The sequence below is a fragment of the Neofelis nebulosa genome, chromosome 1, assembly GCF_028018385.1.
Source record: "Neofelis nebulosa isolate mNeoNeb1 chromosome 1, mNeoNeb1.pri, whole genome shotgun sequence".
In the NCBI taxonomy this organism is placed as follows: domain Eukaryota; kingdom Metazoa; phylum Chordata; class Mammalia; order Carnivora; family Felidae; genus Neofelis; species Neofelis nebulosa.
The window spans coordinates 83,849,655-83,864,373 of NC_080782.1; the positions used below are offsets into that span (position 1 = coordinate 83,849,655).

The 14,719-nt window shown below is 38.2% G+C and overlaps 1 protein-coding gene and 1 long non-coding RNA gene across 10 annotated transcripts in view; one reads left to right on the forward strand and one right to left on the reverse strand.

Annotated features, from left to right (window-relative positions):
* Positions 1-10,817, reverse strand: part of LOC131483772 (uncharacterized) — a 48,022-nt gene extending 37,205 nt beyond the window's left edge. Inside the window, exon 1 of the long non-coding RNA XR_009248047.1 lies at positions 10,733-10,817. This is a non-coding gene — a long non-coding RNA (uncharacterized LOC131483772). The remainder of the gene's footprint in view (positions 1-10,732) is intronic.
* Positions 10,818-10,846: 29 nt separating this feature from the next.
* The window catches only part of FAM172A (family with sequence similarity 172 member A), a 438,543-nt gene continuing 434,670 nt past the window's right edge, over positions 10,847-14,719 (forward strand). For 7 of the 9 annotated variants that reach the window (XM_058731896.1, XM_058731116.1, XM_058736139.1 and 4 more), the window contains exon 1: positions 10,847-11,007. The gene's annotated coding sequence lies outside the window, so the exon portion shown is untranslated. The remainder of the gene's footprint in view (positions 11,008-14,719) is intronic. The other 2 variants (XM_058737369.1, XM_058733101.1) reach the window with 2 other exon arrangements.

Genomic DNA, 14,719 nt, shown 5'->3' on the forward strand with positions numbered 1-14,719 from the left:
CTAACCCAACCAGGTAGTATTGATAAGTGGAATATAACAAATAAAAAACCAGAATACTAGAGCTGGGGTCAAAAGTAAAATTAACAGACCAGAAATGAAGAAAGATTCAAGCTGGCCCAAAGTGCACACCTGATACTTTCTTCCAGCATACAGCTGGATAAAACTTCAGATACACTCCCTCAAAGAAAAGTTCAAAAACAAATAAAATGCATTTAAGGGCTCTGGAAATGGCCCATGTACAAACATCAAATAAAAAAATTATCTATTCCAGAAAAACCCATGAAAATTTGGTAGGAAAAGCTATAGTATGTGGTACCTGAACCAAAACCGCCCCTTTCTTAACTGTTCCCAGTGAGGCAGAGACTCCATCTCAGAAGGCTGCAGCAAAGACGCAGACCCTCCCAATCTGAAGACTTTCTTCCTGAGAAGAGCAGGATTTCAATATTTGTCATCCTGCCTGGTGCTGAGGCTAAATCTCTGGCAAATGCAGTCAAGAGGTGGGGGCTCTCACCTTCTGCTCAGCTCCCACTCATGGAATGGAAGCTCTATCTTAGGTGTGGTACTTTAAAAATACTGGAACCCAGATCATCTTTTCCCTACTCATGAGACAGTGGTTCCACTAAGAAAAAATGTTGTGATGTCCAATTTACTAATCTTTTCTGATTCATACTTTTTGCAACTTAGGTTTTTGCCCATCCCAAAGACATGAAGTTATTATATTCTCTCCTAAAAGCTTTATTGTTTTTACCATTTGCATTTAGGTGTATGACCCATTTTGAATTTTTTGTGTATAACGTAAGGTAACAGGTCAAGGTCTTCTTTTAGTGTCTGTAAGAATGGAACTTATTGGGGTGCCTGAGTGGCATATCTGGGACACCTGAAGCATCCAACTTCAGTTCAGGTCATGATCTCATGGTCCATTAGTTCAAACCCCATGTTGGGCTCTGTGCTGATAGCTCAGAGCCTGAAGCCTGCTTCAGATTCTGTGTCTTCCTCTCTCCATTCCTCCCCTGCTCATGCTCTGTCCCTCTGTTTCTCAAAAATGAATAAATGTTAAAAAATTTTTTTCTTAAAAAGAATGGAAGTTATCTATTTTGGCAAACATATTTTCTCATGTTTGGAATTTGCAATCTTTTGCTGATATTATTTAATATTCTTAGAAAGTTAACTTTTGCTTTTTAAAAACCTTGAAATATACTGTTAAGATTTACTCATTGTTGTTATCAGTGGCTTGTTTCTTTCTGTTACTGAGTACAGGCATATACCTCAGAGGTACTGCAGGTTCTGTTCTAGACTATCACAATAAAGTGAATGTTGGAATAAAGTGAGTCAAATGAATTTTTTGGTTTTCCAGTGCAAATTAAAGTTATACTACACTGTAGTCTATTAATTATATAAGAGCATTATGTCTAAAATACGTACATACCTTAATTAATACATTATTGCTAAAAATGCTAACCAGTATCTTTAAAAATTTTTTATTTTAGAGAGAGAAAGAATGAGAGCAGGGGAGTGGGGCAGAGGGAAAGAGAGAGAGTATCTCAAGCAGGCCCCATGCTCAGAATAGAACCCAATGCAGGACTTGATTTCATGACCTTGGGATCACGACCTGAGCCAAAATCAAGACTTGGATGCTCAACCAACTGAGCCATCCAGGTACCCCTCTTAACTATTATCTGAGCTTTCAATGTGTCATAATCTCTCTGCTAGAAGGTCTCACCTCCATGTTGATGGCTGCTGACTGACCAGGGAGATAATTGCTGAAGGGTGGGGTCTTCTTTCTTAGAACACGACAATGAAGTTTGCCTCTGTAGCATGTGATGTTGTTTGACAACATTGTGTGTGTGTGTGTGTGTGTGTGTGTGTGTATGTATATATGCGTGTGTGTATATATATAATATATATAATATAACATAATATATATATTAATATATAATATATATATAATATAATATATAATATATATTATATATATATATCTTCCTTTAACTGGAGTCAATCCTCTCAAACCCTACTGCTGCTTAATCAACTACGTTCATGTAATAATCTAAATCCTTTGCTATCATTTCAGCAATCTTCATAGAATCTTCACCAAGAGTAGATTCCAGCTAAACAAATTACTTTCTTTGCTTATACTTAAGAAGCAACTTCTCATCCATTAAAGTTTTACCATGAAATTACAACAATTCAGTCATATCTCCAGGCTCCACTTCTAATTCTAGTTCTCTATTTCCACCACATGTGCAGTTACTTCCTCCACTAAAGTTTTGAGCTACTCAAAGTCAACGAAGAGAGCTGGAATCAACTTCTTCCAAACTCCTGTTCTTGTTGATATTTTTACCTCTTCCCACAAATCACAACTATTCTTTATGGAATCCAGGATGTGAATATTTTCTAGAAGGTTTCCAAATGACTTTGCCCAGATATATCAGAGGACTCCCTACCTATGGCAGATATAGCCTTTAGGAATGCAATGTTTAAAATAACACTTGAAAGTTGATATTTGTTCTTGATCCAAGGGCTAAAGAACAGATGTTGTGTTAGTAGGGTTGCAAACATTAATTTTGTTGGACATCTCTAGCAGTATTCTTGGATGATCAGGTGAGTTGTCACTGAACAGTAATATTTTGAAAGAAATTTTTTTTTTCATAGTAGGTACGAAGAGTGGACTTAAAATACTCAGTAAACCATGTTGTAAACAGATATGCCATCATCCAGGATTTGTTGTTCAATTTATGGAACACAGAGCAGATTTAAGATAACTCCTAAGGGCCCAAGGATTTTCAGAATAGTAAATGAACACTGACTTCAACTTAAAAGTCACTAGCTGCACAGCCCCTAATAAAGGAGTCAGCCTGCCCTTGGAAGCTTTGAAGCCAGGCACTAACTTCTCTCTAGCTATAAAAGTCCCAGATGCCATCTTCTTCCATTATAAGGTTGTTCTGTCTACATGGAAAAATGTGTTGTTTAGTGCAGCCACCTCCATGAATCATCTTAGCTAGATTTTCTGGGTAAATTGCTGCAGCTTCTACATCAGCACTTGCTGCTTCACCTTGCTCTCTTATGTTATAGAGATGGTTTCTATTCTCAAACCTCATGAACCAACCTCTGCTAGCTTCCAACTTGTTTTCTGCCAACTTCCTCACCTCTCTCAGCCTTCATAGAATTAAGGAGAGTTAGGGCTTTGCTCTGGTGTAGGTTTTGGCTTAAGGGGATGTTATGGCCGGTGTGATCTTCTATCGAGACCACTAGAATTTCCTCCTATCAGCAAGAAGGCAGTTTCACTTTCTTCTCAGTTGTGTGTTCCCTGGAGTGGCACTTTTAATTTCCTTCAAGACCTTTTCATTTGCATTCACAAAGTGGCTAACTGCTGTACCCAAGAGACCTAGCTTTCAGCCTATGTTGGCTTTCAATGACCCTTCTTTACTAAGCTTAATCATTTCTAGTTTTTGATTTAAAGTCAGAGATGTGCAATTCTTCCTTTCACTTGAACACTTAACGGCCATTGTAAGTGGGGCTCCTGGGGGGCTCAGCAGGTCAAGCGCCCAACTCTTGATTTCAGCTCAGGTCATGAACTATAGGTTGTGAGATGGAGCGCCACATTGGGTTCTGTGCTAACACTGTGGAGCCTGCTTGGGACTCTCTCTCTCCATCTCTCTCTGCCCCTCCCCTGCTTATGCTGTGAAAATAAATAAATAAACATGAAAAAGAAAGGCCATTTTAGGGTTATTAACTGGCCTAATTTCACCATTGTGTCTCAGGGAATACAGAGGGCTGAGGAGAGGGAGAGGAACGGGGGAATGGCTGGCTGGTTAGTGGAGCAGTCAGAACACACACATGTATCAATTACGCTCACCGTCTTATATGGGCATGGTTTGTGGTACCCCAAAACAATTACAATAGTAACATGAAAGATCAACAATCACAGATCACCGTAACCGATAGAACAATAATGAAAAAAATTAAAAAAATAATGCTAGAATTACCAAAATGTGATAGAGATATGAAGTGAGCAAATGCTGTTGGAAAAACTGTGCTAATCGACTTGCTCAATGCTAGATTGCAACACACCTTCTATTTGTAAAACATGCATTATTTGCAAAGCACAATAAAGTGAGGCATGTGAATAGTATTCTACAACATGAATATACCAAAATTTGTTTAGCTACACCCCAATTTGATGGCCTAGGCTGTTTATACTTTGGGACTGTTATGAATCAAACTTCTATGAACATTCTTACACATTTTAATTATTGGCTTTGTAGCTATTCCTCTGCATTTTTTAGGGGTTTCTCTAAGTATTAAAACATATATTCTTAACTTTCTATAGAGCGTATAGGATCATTTACTACTTACCTCAACCTGCCCTTTGTTAATACAGCTTTTATATGTATTACATCAACATGATAAACCTCACCAGACAATATTAAAATTTTTGTTTTAAAGTTCTATGTATTTTAATGAAATTAAGAGGAAAAATAACATATTTACTGAGGTATTTTCTATTTCTAATGCTTCCTCCTCAAGATCTAAATTTCTGTATGGTTTTACTTCCCCTTTAATTAGCATTTCTTGAAGATCTGCTTGTGATAAAGTCTGTTATTTTTGCTTTACCTAAAAATGTTTATTTCACCATTCTTGAAGGGATCTCACTAGATATGGAATTTTGGACTGGCTGCTGTTTTATTTCAGCACTTGAAAGATGATCCAATCTTTTCTGGCCTCCACTATTTCTGATGAGAAGATAGTGATCATGTAGATCTCTGTTCCCCTATTTGAATGTGTCATCCTATTCTGACTTTCCAAATCTTTTCTTTATTGTTGGTTCTGAGAAATGTATTGTGTAAGGTATGATACATTCGTATTTATCTGTTCATTGATTTATCTGTTCATTGATTCCCTCACAATCTCCATCCTGCTGTTAAACCCAACCAGTGGATTTTTAAACATTTCATATTATTTTATTTTTCCATAATAGAATTTCCATTTGGCTCTTCATTATACTTTTTAAGTCTCTGCCGAGATTTCTTGTATTTTCATTCTGTATGAGTACACTTTCCCCTCTGTCATTAAGCACAGTTATAATAGCTTTTTAAAGTCTTGTCTGACGATTGCAACAATGAGTCATTTTCAGATCAGTTTGCTGTTTGTCTTTTCAGAATGGTTAAGTGTGTTGGGGGAGTCTTCAAGACTACATCAACATTTGGAGATTAACTAGAACTCACAGGACTCATTACATAGTTGTACTCATAGCTAGCTTTATTACAGTAATGTAACGTGTGTGTGTGTGTAAGAAGGCTCATTACAAGGATGTGGCAACCTATCTTAAAAGCTCATTGACCACATTTAACATCCAACATACCAAGTTTCAGTGAATATGGAGAGGGAGAATAAGTTTCTGAGGATATTTGGGAATAACCAGGTTGCCCCCAACAGTCACATCAGTACATAAGAGGATTAGAATGAAGAAGATGAAGAAGAGTGAGCGTTTAAGTTTTGTGTTTATAGAAGTAAATGTGGAGAACCAGAAACAGAGAACTTCAGACTTTAGATATAAGCTGGAAGGGGAAGTTAATAAAAGAGGAAAAGTACAGGGAAGAGATATACTGACTCCCAATATCCCAATGGGGAAGTACCATTCCAACCTTGAAAACGTGATTTTTACAGACGTGACATAACATTTCAAACTTTAAAGTTTTTGTAACAGATATATTTGGATTAAATTGATATATTGAATGTACAGCACTTGGGGGATGTGGGTAACAAGCAGAAAAACCCAGATTTTCTCCTACTATTATAATATAAACCTGCTTTGCCAGATCTTTTTTCCTAACCCTGGATTTTATGCTAGGCATGCATTATGGCTTTTCTGGTCACATTAGGATATTTCCAAATATCTCATTTTTTAGTAATTTAAAAATCCAATATGATCTTAAAGTCACTTTAAATGTTTTCTATTAATTGTGCCATTGCTTCTGTCCTTTAATGTTTTGTCTTCCACTTTTTTCTGCCTTCTCTGATTTTAACTGAATTTTTTATATGATTTCAGTTTCTCTCCTCTCTCCCTCTTAGCATATCAGACTTTTTTTTTTTATGACTTTTTCAAGTGGTTGCCCTAGAGTTTGCAATACACATTTACAACTTATCTAAGCCCACTTTCAAGTAACACTACACCCTTCATGGCTAGTTAAAGTAGAGTATTTTCAATTCTTCCCTCCTGTCCTTTAAAACATTGCTGCCATTCATTTCATTTATCCTACATGCTACATTATTCATATATGTAGCTCTAATTACAGAATAAAATTTGATTGTTATTATTTTGAACAGTGTTATCTACTACATCAACTTAGAATAAGAAAAATAGATTTATTCTTTCTCTAAAACTCTTTGTTTCTTTATGTAGATCCAAGTTTCTGACCTATAACACTTCCGCCTCTTGGAAGAACTTCTTGTAACATTTCTTGCAGGTCATGTCCACTAGTGACAGTTTCCCTTTGTTTTTGTTTGTCTAAAAAAGTCTACTTTTCTTCTACCTTTTAAGAATAATTTCACTGGATATCAAATTCTAGGTTGGTGTGCTTTTTTTTTTTTCTTTCAACACTTTAAATATTTCAGTTTCTGAAGATAAGTCCAATGCAATTCTTATCTCTGTCTCCTTAAGCAAGGTTATTTTTCCCCCGATTTCAGTATTTTCTTGTTCTTGATTTTCTGCTGTTTTAAACATACGCACAGGTGTAGATTTTTTAGTATTTTTATAGTTTGCAGTTCTCTAAGCTTCCTGGATCTGTGGATTTGTATCTGCATTAATTTTAGAAAATGTTCATTTTTTTTCTTTTCCTTCTTTCTTTCTTTTTCTTCCAATATTCCCATTATGCCTATGTTACACATTTTGTCATTTCCCCACATTTTGGATATTATGTTCTATTTTTTTTTCATTCTTTTTTTCTCTCTTTGTATTTCAGTTTTAGGACTTTCTATTGACATATCTTTAACCTACATTCTTTCTCTTATTGAGTCCAGTCTACTTATGAGCAAAAAAACACAAAACAAAACAAAACAAAAAAACATATTTTTCATTTCTGTTTCCATTGTGTTTGTGTTTTGGTTTTCTAGCATTTCCTTGATTCTCCCTTAGTGTTTTCATCTGAGTGCCATCTCCTACTGTTCCCTGCATGTTGTCCACTTTCCCCACTTCAAAGGCTGGAGTGGGATAGGGTTGAGTATTTTCGGTCCTCTAGACTGGTTAGGTAAAATAGTTTGCCTTAATGGTAGGATTGATAAAGGAAACAGCTCTGGGCATATTTCAAAATGGTCACTTTTCCTCTCCCCTATCTTCACAGTAAGAACTTGACAGGGCTCCTGAAGGTAAAACTCACAAAAATGTGGGTGGCCTCCCTCCCCCAACAACAACAAGCGGTACCGCTTCAAGTTTTTAACTTTCAAGCTAGTCCATGAGTTTAGATCCTCAAGGTAGCCCACAGTGAGCCTCCAGCAATTGTCAATCACAGTTTAGGTGTTCCAACTCATACCGACTCCTTCTAAACTGTGCTCTTTAAATGCCTGTCTCTCCAATTTGGTGGTCAGTTTTCCTGGTGACCTCTATTCTTTCATGGATCTAGAAAGAGCTGCTGAGTTTTAGTTTGCTCAGCTTTTTTCTTATTGTGAGGATGGAAGTGACTGACCTCCAGGCTCCAAACCATATGTATTGAACTAGAAATGTGTAAGTCACTTTAGAGTATCCTGTTTCCCAGCTCAGGCCTGGCCCACAAATAGGACTGAAAGGAAGAGGGTAAACCTGTTTTGTCTTGATTCCTTGACCTTTTACTTCTCTATGTCCCATACTCATTCTGTTACTTTCAAATCCATTAGCATCAGCTTAAGCACGGGAAGAAAAAGCTATTTTAAACAGAGACCATGGTGCCCACTGTAACAAATGCCCAAGAGCTGATGCTTTCTGTCAGAAGGTACTTTTTGTACATTTTGGAGATTCACCCAAATTCAGGAACTCCAACACTGCCATTCCCAGATACACAGAATGAATGTTCCAGGCTGCATGTCAGAATTCCCATGCAGATCCTCTCCTGGTGGCTTACTTCATACAACATCATTCTGCTCTTTGGTTTGCTTTTCCTTTCTTTCATTCTACTGGAAATGCTTCTCTTCTTCAAAACAATTCTAACAGTGCTATGAGTTGAATTGTGTCCCCTCAAAAAAGATACAATGAAGTCCTAAGCCCAGTACCTCACAATGTGACATTATTTGGAAATAAGGTCATTAGAGACATAAGAGACATCATCAAGCTAAAATGAGTTCATTGGGGTGTACCCTCATTCAATATGACTAGTGTCCCCATACAATGGCAAAATATGGATGCAGAGACAATAAATAGGGAGAATGCCATGAGAAGACAGACATTGGGATAATGCATCTACAAACCAAGGGACATCAAAGATTTCCAGCAAACCACCAGATTCTAGAAGAGAGGCAAGGAACAAAATTTCCCTCCCAGCACTCTGAAAGAACACTACCTATACTTTCATTTTAATTTCCAGAAATGTAAGGCAATAATTTTGTTGTTGTTTAAGCCACCTTCTTCCAGGTACTTTGTTATTGGTAGCCCTAGAAAACAAATACAGCAGCCACGTACCATTATGTCTATTAGCTGTCGGGAAAACTCAACAGTACTTATTTCTTTGTCATCACAGCCACCCTCAGTTAGTCTCCTTCCTTTAAATATTTCCAGGTAAGAGAGTTGCATAATCACCTTTCGGACTGCCATTTCCCAAACTCCAAGATTACTGGTCAAGCCTCGTGCCCCACTCTCCCACCTCAAAATCTCTTACAACCCTCTTCCTCAGTGGCAGCATGGAGTGGCCAGGGGCCAGAACGTGCAGGATCTTATACTTTTGTGAAAACAACTTTGGATTCTCTTCTATTCGAGTAGAGACGCTCTTAAAAGTTTTGAACAGGGAAGTAACAAATTCTGATATACTTTATTTTATATTTATTTATTTTTTGAGAGAGTGCACACAAGCAGGAAAAAGGGGCAGAGGAAGAAAGAGAATTTCAAGCAGCTCCCCCCCCCGCCCCGAAATGGGGCTCAATCCCATACCCTGGGATAATGACCTGAGTTGAAATAAAATGTCAGATGTTCAACCAACTGAGCCATCCATGTGCCCCTACATGCATTTTAAAAGGATTCTATAGGGGCGCCTGGGTGCGTAAGTTGGTTAAGCATCTGATTCTCGGTTTGGACTGTTTCCGCTCAGGTTGTGATCTCATGGTTTTGTGGATTCGAGCCTGGGGTTGGGCTCTGCACTGGTAGTGTAGAGCCTGCTTGGGATTCTCTCTCTCCCTTCTATTTCTGCCCCTCCCCTCTCATGCTGTCTCTGTCTCTCTCAAAATAAATAAATAAACTTACAAAAAAAAAATATTCTATAGCTGACAGATGGATACTAGATTGTAGGGAAGCAAAAATAGGAGCCTGTAGAACAATTAAGAGACAATTACACTCTCCAGTGATGAGTAGAATAATGCTGTAGAGGTGTTGAGAACTGATTAGATTTAGAGTGCCCTTTGAAAAGACAGCCAACATATTTTGCTGAGGAATTGGATGTGGGATGTTGGAGAAAGAGAAATCAGAGGATAATATGGACAACTGTAAGAATCCAAGTGTCATTTACTGAGATGGAGAGATATGCAAGAGGAAGTTTTTGGAAGTAGAAAATATAGAGCTTGAAGTGCATGTTAAATATCCTAGTAATATGCTGAATAAGAAGTTGGACATGTGAGTATAGTAATCAGAGAAGTCAGAGCTAGATATGGGTATTTGGAAGCCATCAGCATAGTGAAGTTATGTAAAAGACAATGAAGGGAATGGATGAAATCACATGGGGAATGAGGACAGATAAAGAAGGGAGTAGGTCTGGAGCATAACATTTAGAAATCAGGAAGAATCTATCAAAGGAGAATCAAAAGCACACCATGATTCCACAAAAGTTAAATCAAGAATGTGTTTCAAGTTTCAAAAAAAAAAAAAAAAAAGGATGTAATTAACTGTGTCAAACACTGCTGAATGGTTAAGTTGTAGATTAAGAGTTGCCCCTTGGATATCTCCGGATTCTTTAAATGACCAGGTATCAATACACAAATTTTCCTTTCATTCTAACTTTAAACTACCTAAGGTCTCATATTCAAGTGTGCAGAATTAGAGATCTAGACTTTATGTTCAACATACACATTCTGTACTTTGTGGGCCTTTTAAAGGATTTTCGTGGGCAATTTTTACTATCAGGAATTTTGCTAGGAAGCGTGCGTTTACAACCAAACTCCTTTTAGCCACGTGACTACAGGTTTCCACAACTGTTTCTAATCTATCCCACTAGTATTCAGGGGATAGGGAAAAGAGCAGGGTCGGGGTGCCTAACCTTAATGTCCTACTTTATAAATCATAACTTTGAAGTAAATTTACTTTTCCAAATCTAGACTTTGCCACCTCCTGTCTTTTCTGGAATTGAATGGACTGGGTAAAGCTGAATAAAACATGAGTGGGAGAGTGGGAAATTAGCTGCATGGACAATCCCGCACATATTTTTAAATTTTCTCTTGGAGAACGAGACTTCAAGGTGGCCCCGTCTCTGAGGATACCTGGGAAGCGGGGTCTCTCGCTTCAGAAGAAGAGGTGAAGAAAAAGCGAGCAGGGCCAACGGGAAAAGAACAGTGAAACTCTTACCTCCCACAAGCCTCTCTCTCCCAGCCCACCTAGCGCCACAGGAACCAACCCAGCGACTGGGCTCCGCCCATTTCCGGATTGTCGCCGCCGCCGTCGCATGCGCAATGACGTTTCAGTCTTCTGCGGACCCCGGAAGTGCGGCTCGAACTTGGTCGGGGCGCGGATCCCGAGAGGGAAAGTCATAACAACCGCACGAGGGAGTTCCACTGGCGAGCTGGAAGGCCACGCCTCCTCCCGCCTCCCCCCGCAGCCCTGTAGCTGGGGGCAGAGCTCAGGTAGGACCTGCGTTTGCGGGGATGTGAGCTCCGGGGGCAGGCCCGGGCGGAAATTAGAGGAAGGGCTGGCCTGGTCGGTCTCGGGCGGGGATTGTTGGCCCTGTGGCCCTAGACTGCTCACGGCGCACGCCGTGTGCCCTGCGCGCAGGTGTCCCCTGTCCCGGGACCCCGCTGAAGAGCAGTTCCACCTGTTCTTTCCACTTATTAGGCGGGGCAGGACACGTGTGTTCCCTGGATGACTTTCGTTACAACTGAACATGTGGGGTTCGTTAAGCTCTGGAGACCACAGAGTAATGGGCCCTCGTACGCTTTCTTAGGAGGGATGGTATTTATTGTCTGATTAAACATTTTTTTTCCCTACAAAATTATAATTAACTGCCGAAGCTTTACCAGAAGTCATTCACTGCAAACAGAAGATTAAAATGCAGTTATAAAATTCGCTCACAACTTGTAACATGCTTGAGTTCTGGTGGGACATTTGACTGGAATGAATTTTTAAACTTTTGACTTTGAAATAAAGTTAGATATATAATGGAAGCAATCTTCTCCCTCCCTCATCCAGAGATGTAACATATTCTTCTAATCTTACAGAGTGTGTATTTGTTAGGCCAAGTAACTCGTTAAATTTTAGCGATATTTATTAACAGCTAGTGTTCTTGCATTTCTCTGTTTTTCCACCTCCTTTGAAAAGTTGGCAGAGGGAAAATCCTGTCGTTTGCAGACTAGCAAGTGCCTCGTAATGTTTATCAAAATAGGTGCAATGTGATGTTTGTTATATGCAATACTTGGTATCTTTTTGTTTTAAAGCAGTGTTAGAGGTAAATTCTTTATCCTTATTCTTTATCCCATATTGCAAGGGCAGATATACTGTATTCATTTATTTAGGGTGTTTAAAAACTGACTCACAGAGCAAGCAAGCACTGTCTGAAGTGCCTCATGAAGGTATTACTGTCAGTGTTGGTACCGGGCTTCTGATTTTTAAACTGGTGTTCCTCCCACTTAACCTGTGAAAGGCAGGGTACTCTGGATGTCTTTGAGGCAGAGGCTGGTGGCTGTTGCAAGGCTGGTAGGTGGTAGAATAGTACCAAGACCAAGAAGGAAATATGATCAGTTACACTGTGAACATCCATCTATTCATTCATGTAATGAATATTTATTGACCAACTTCAGTGTGCCAGGTGGTGTTCTAGGTCCTGAGAGTACAATAGTGAACAAAATAAACAAAGTCCTTGTGCACCTGGAATTTACATTATCGTAGATGGAGAAAAAACATGAGCAAGTAAATGTGTATCAAGTATTGATAAAAGCTGTGAAGAAAAAATAAAGCCCTTTATGAAGAGAGGGAATCACAGAGGATGCTATTTTGCATAGTGTGGTCAAGATTAGCCTCTCTGATAAGGAAACGATTAGACATGAGAATGAAATGAGTGACCTCTGCACTCTGCAGGTATGTGGGGATGGGTTTCTTAGGATAACAAAGGTGGTGAGGCAAAGTATGTTTGTTGTCTCCTAGAATAGCAATGATGTAGGCATGAAGGCATTAGAGTTTAAATGTCTCGAAAATGAGTATTTATTCAGTTGTTTGGTGTGTGCACGAGAGAACCTTCTTTATTGACAGACTGTTTTTTTTTCAACTTTCCCAGACCTCCTTGAGGAGTGTCTGAAATCTTTAGATGTTTAGAGAGGTTTCCATGCTCTCCTTCAGCACTAACAAAGTTAAAAGTCATTTATTCAGTTGATACATTACCTGTTCTGTTACAGAGTTGGATAAAATTTGCACAGTAGTGATGGATAACTAAGTAGCAAGTACTTCTCTGCCCTGTTGTGAACTTTACTTTTCATTCCTTTTTTTTTTTTTTTTTTTTTACTGTGGTAAAATATACATAACAAAATTTACCATTTTAACCATTTTTTAACTGTACATATTAGTGGTATTAAGCACATTCATACTGTTATGCAATCATCACTATCATCCATCTCCAGAACTTTTCATCTTCCACAACTGAAATTCAGTATCTTTTAAACATTGACTTTCTGTTCCCCCTCCCTTCAGCCTCTTGCAATCACCAGTCTACTTTCTGTTTCTGAATTTTCCGTCTCTATTTATGGTAACTCATATCAATGGAATCATACAATATTAAGGTCGACTAATATTCCACTGTATGTGTATACCACATTTTTTTTTTATCCATTTGACTGTGGAAGTTTGTGTTGCTTTCACCTTTTGTCTATTGTGAATAAGGTTGCTCTGAATAGGAATGTGCAAATATCTGTTTGACTCTCTGCTTTCATGGGTTTTGCATATATACCCAGAAGTGGAATTGCTGGATCAAATGTCAGTTTCATGTTTGATTTTTTAGGAATTACCTTCCTGTTATCCATAGTACCTCCAGTATTTTACATTCCCACCAGCAATGCAGAGATGTTCCAGTTTCTCCATATCCTTACCAATACTTTTCCACATCCTTGCCAAACATATTCTCTCTCTCTCTCTCTCTCTGTTTTTGATAGTAGTCATCCTAATGGGTGTGAAGTAGTGTCTTTTGTGGTTTTGATTTACATTTCCCTAATGATTCCCTAAAGAAGTTAAACATCTTTTTATATGCTTTAGGGCCCTATGTATATTTTCTTTGGAGTACTATTCACTTATTTTAAGATCTTATTTTACTAGAAATTTTTGGAGTTTTTGTTTTTGTTTTTTGGTGAATCTTTTAAGGGTTAAGAAGGCAGCCTTCATGTCTGCTGTTGATTTTTTTAACCCTAAAATACTATGATGGTAAAAGTTTCTATTATCTATAGACCAAGTATCTGCCGTAACTCCAAACTTAGAAATAAACGAGACCATAAAGCATCATTTGTAACAGTGAATGAACTTTTTGAATATTAGATTTCGATGAAAACAGTTCAGAAAAGCCAAGGATCATCCTGACCTGCTTTGATGTTTTTTTTTTCGTTTTTGTTTTTGTTTTCTTTTTAATCAGAAGGAAGGGAGTATATTGATTGACTGACTATGCCTGTGAAGTAGATCTCTTTTTTCTGGAAACTGAGAAGGCCTGGAAACAGAAGAGATAAAGATGGTGCAACAGAGAGAAAAGAAGTATTGAATAGCAATATAGCAGTGGGATGTGAGTTGGTGGAGAGTGGCAGAGGACATCAGTAACAGTGATAGACAATAAGCAGTAAAACTGGCAGCAGAGGAGATAAGATCCAGCAAGGTGACAGACAGTATATAGCTCTACAGATTGGAATGGGATTGAGGATAGGGTGAGAGAGAGCAAATCGCCAGGTACATCTCAGCATGTGATTGGTGCTGAAGTCAGCCACTTGGCCTTCAGTAGTTGAGTAAGACCTACTGTGTATCTGGTAATGTGTGTATCAGTCCATCTGGTTCAGTAGTCATGTTTGAAAGGTGTGCAGTGTATACAGTCCTACAGGAATAAACGAAGTTTTCTAGACCATGTATCACATTATTTCCATCTGTAGAGTAATGAGGTTTAATTGAGTCATTTAATGAATAATTGTGTAAATTAACAGTGTTCAGCATTGGTAAAAAAGTTTTTTTTTAGATTATTTGTTTAAGAAAAAATTTTTTGGTCCACAATAGCTAATGGCCCATTAGTTCAAGGTAACACTTTTTCTTTTAAACCGTTGATTGTATTGTACGCTGTCATTGTCTAAAAAATACTCTTGAGGTACTACCTTAAGCTATTTC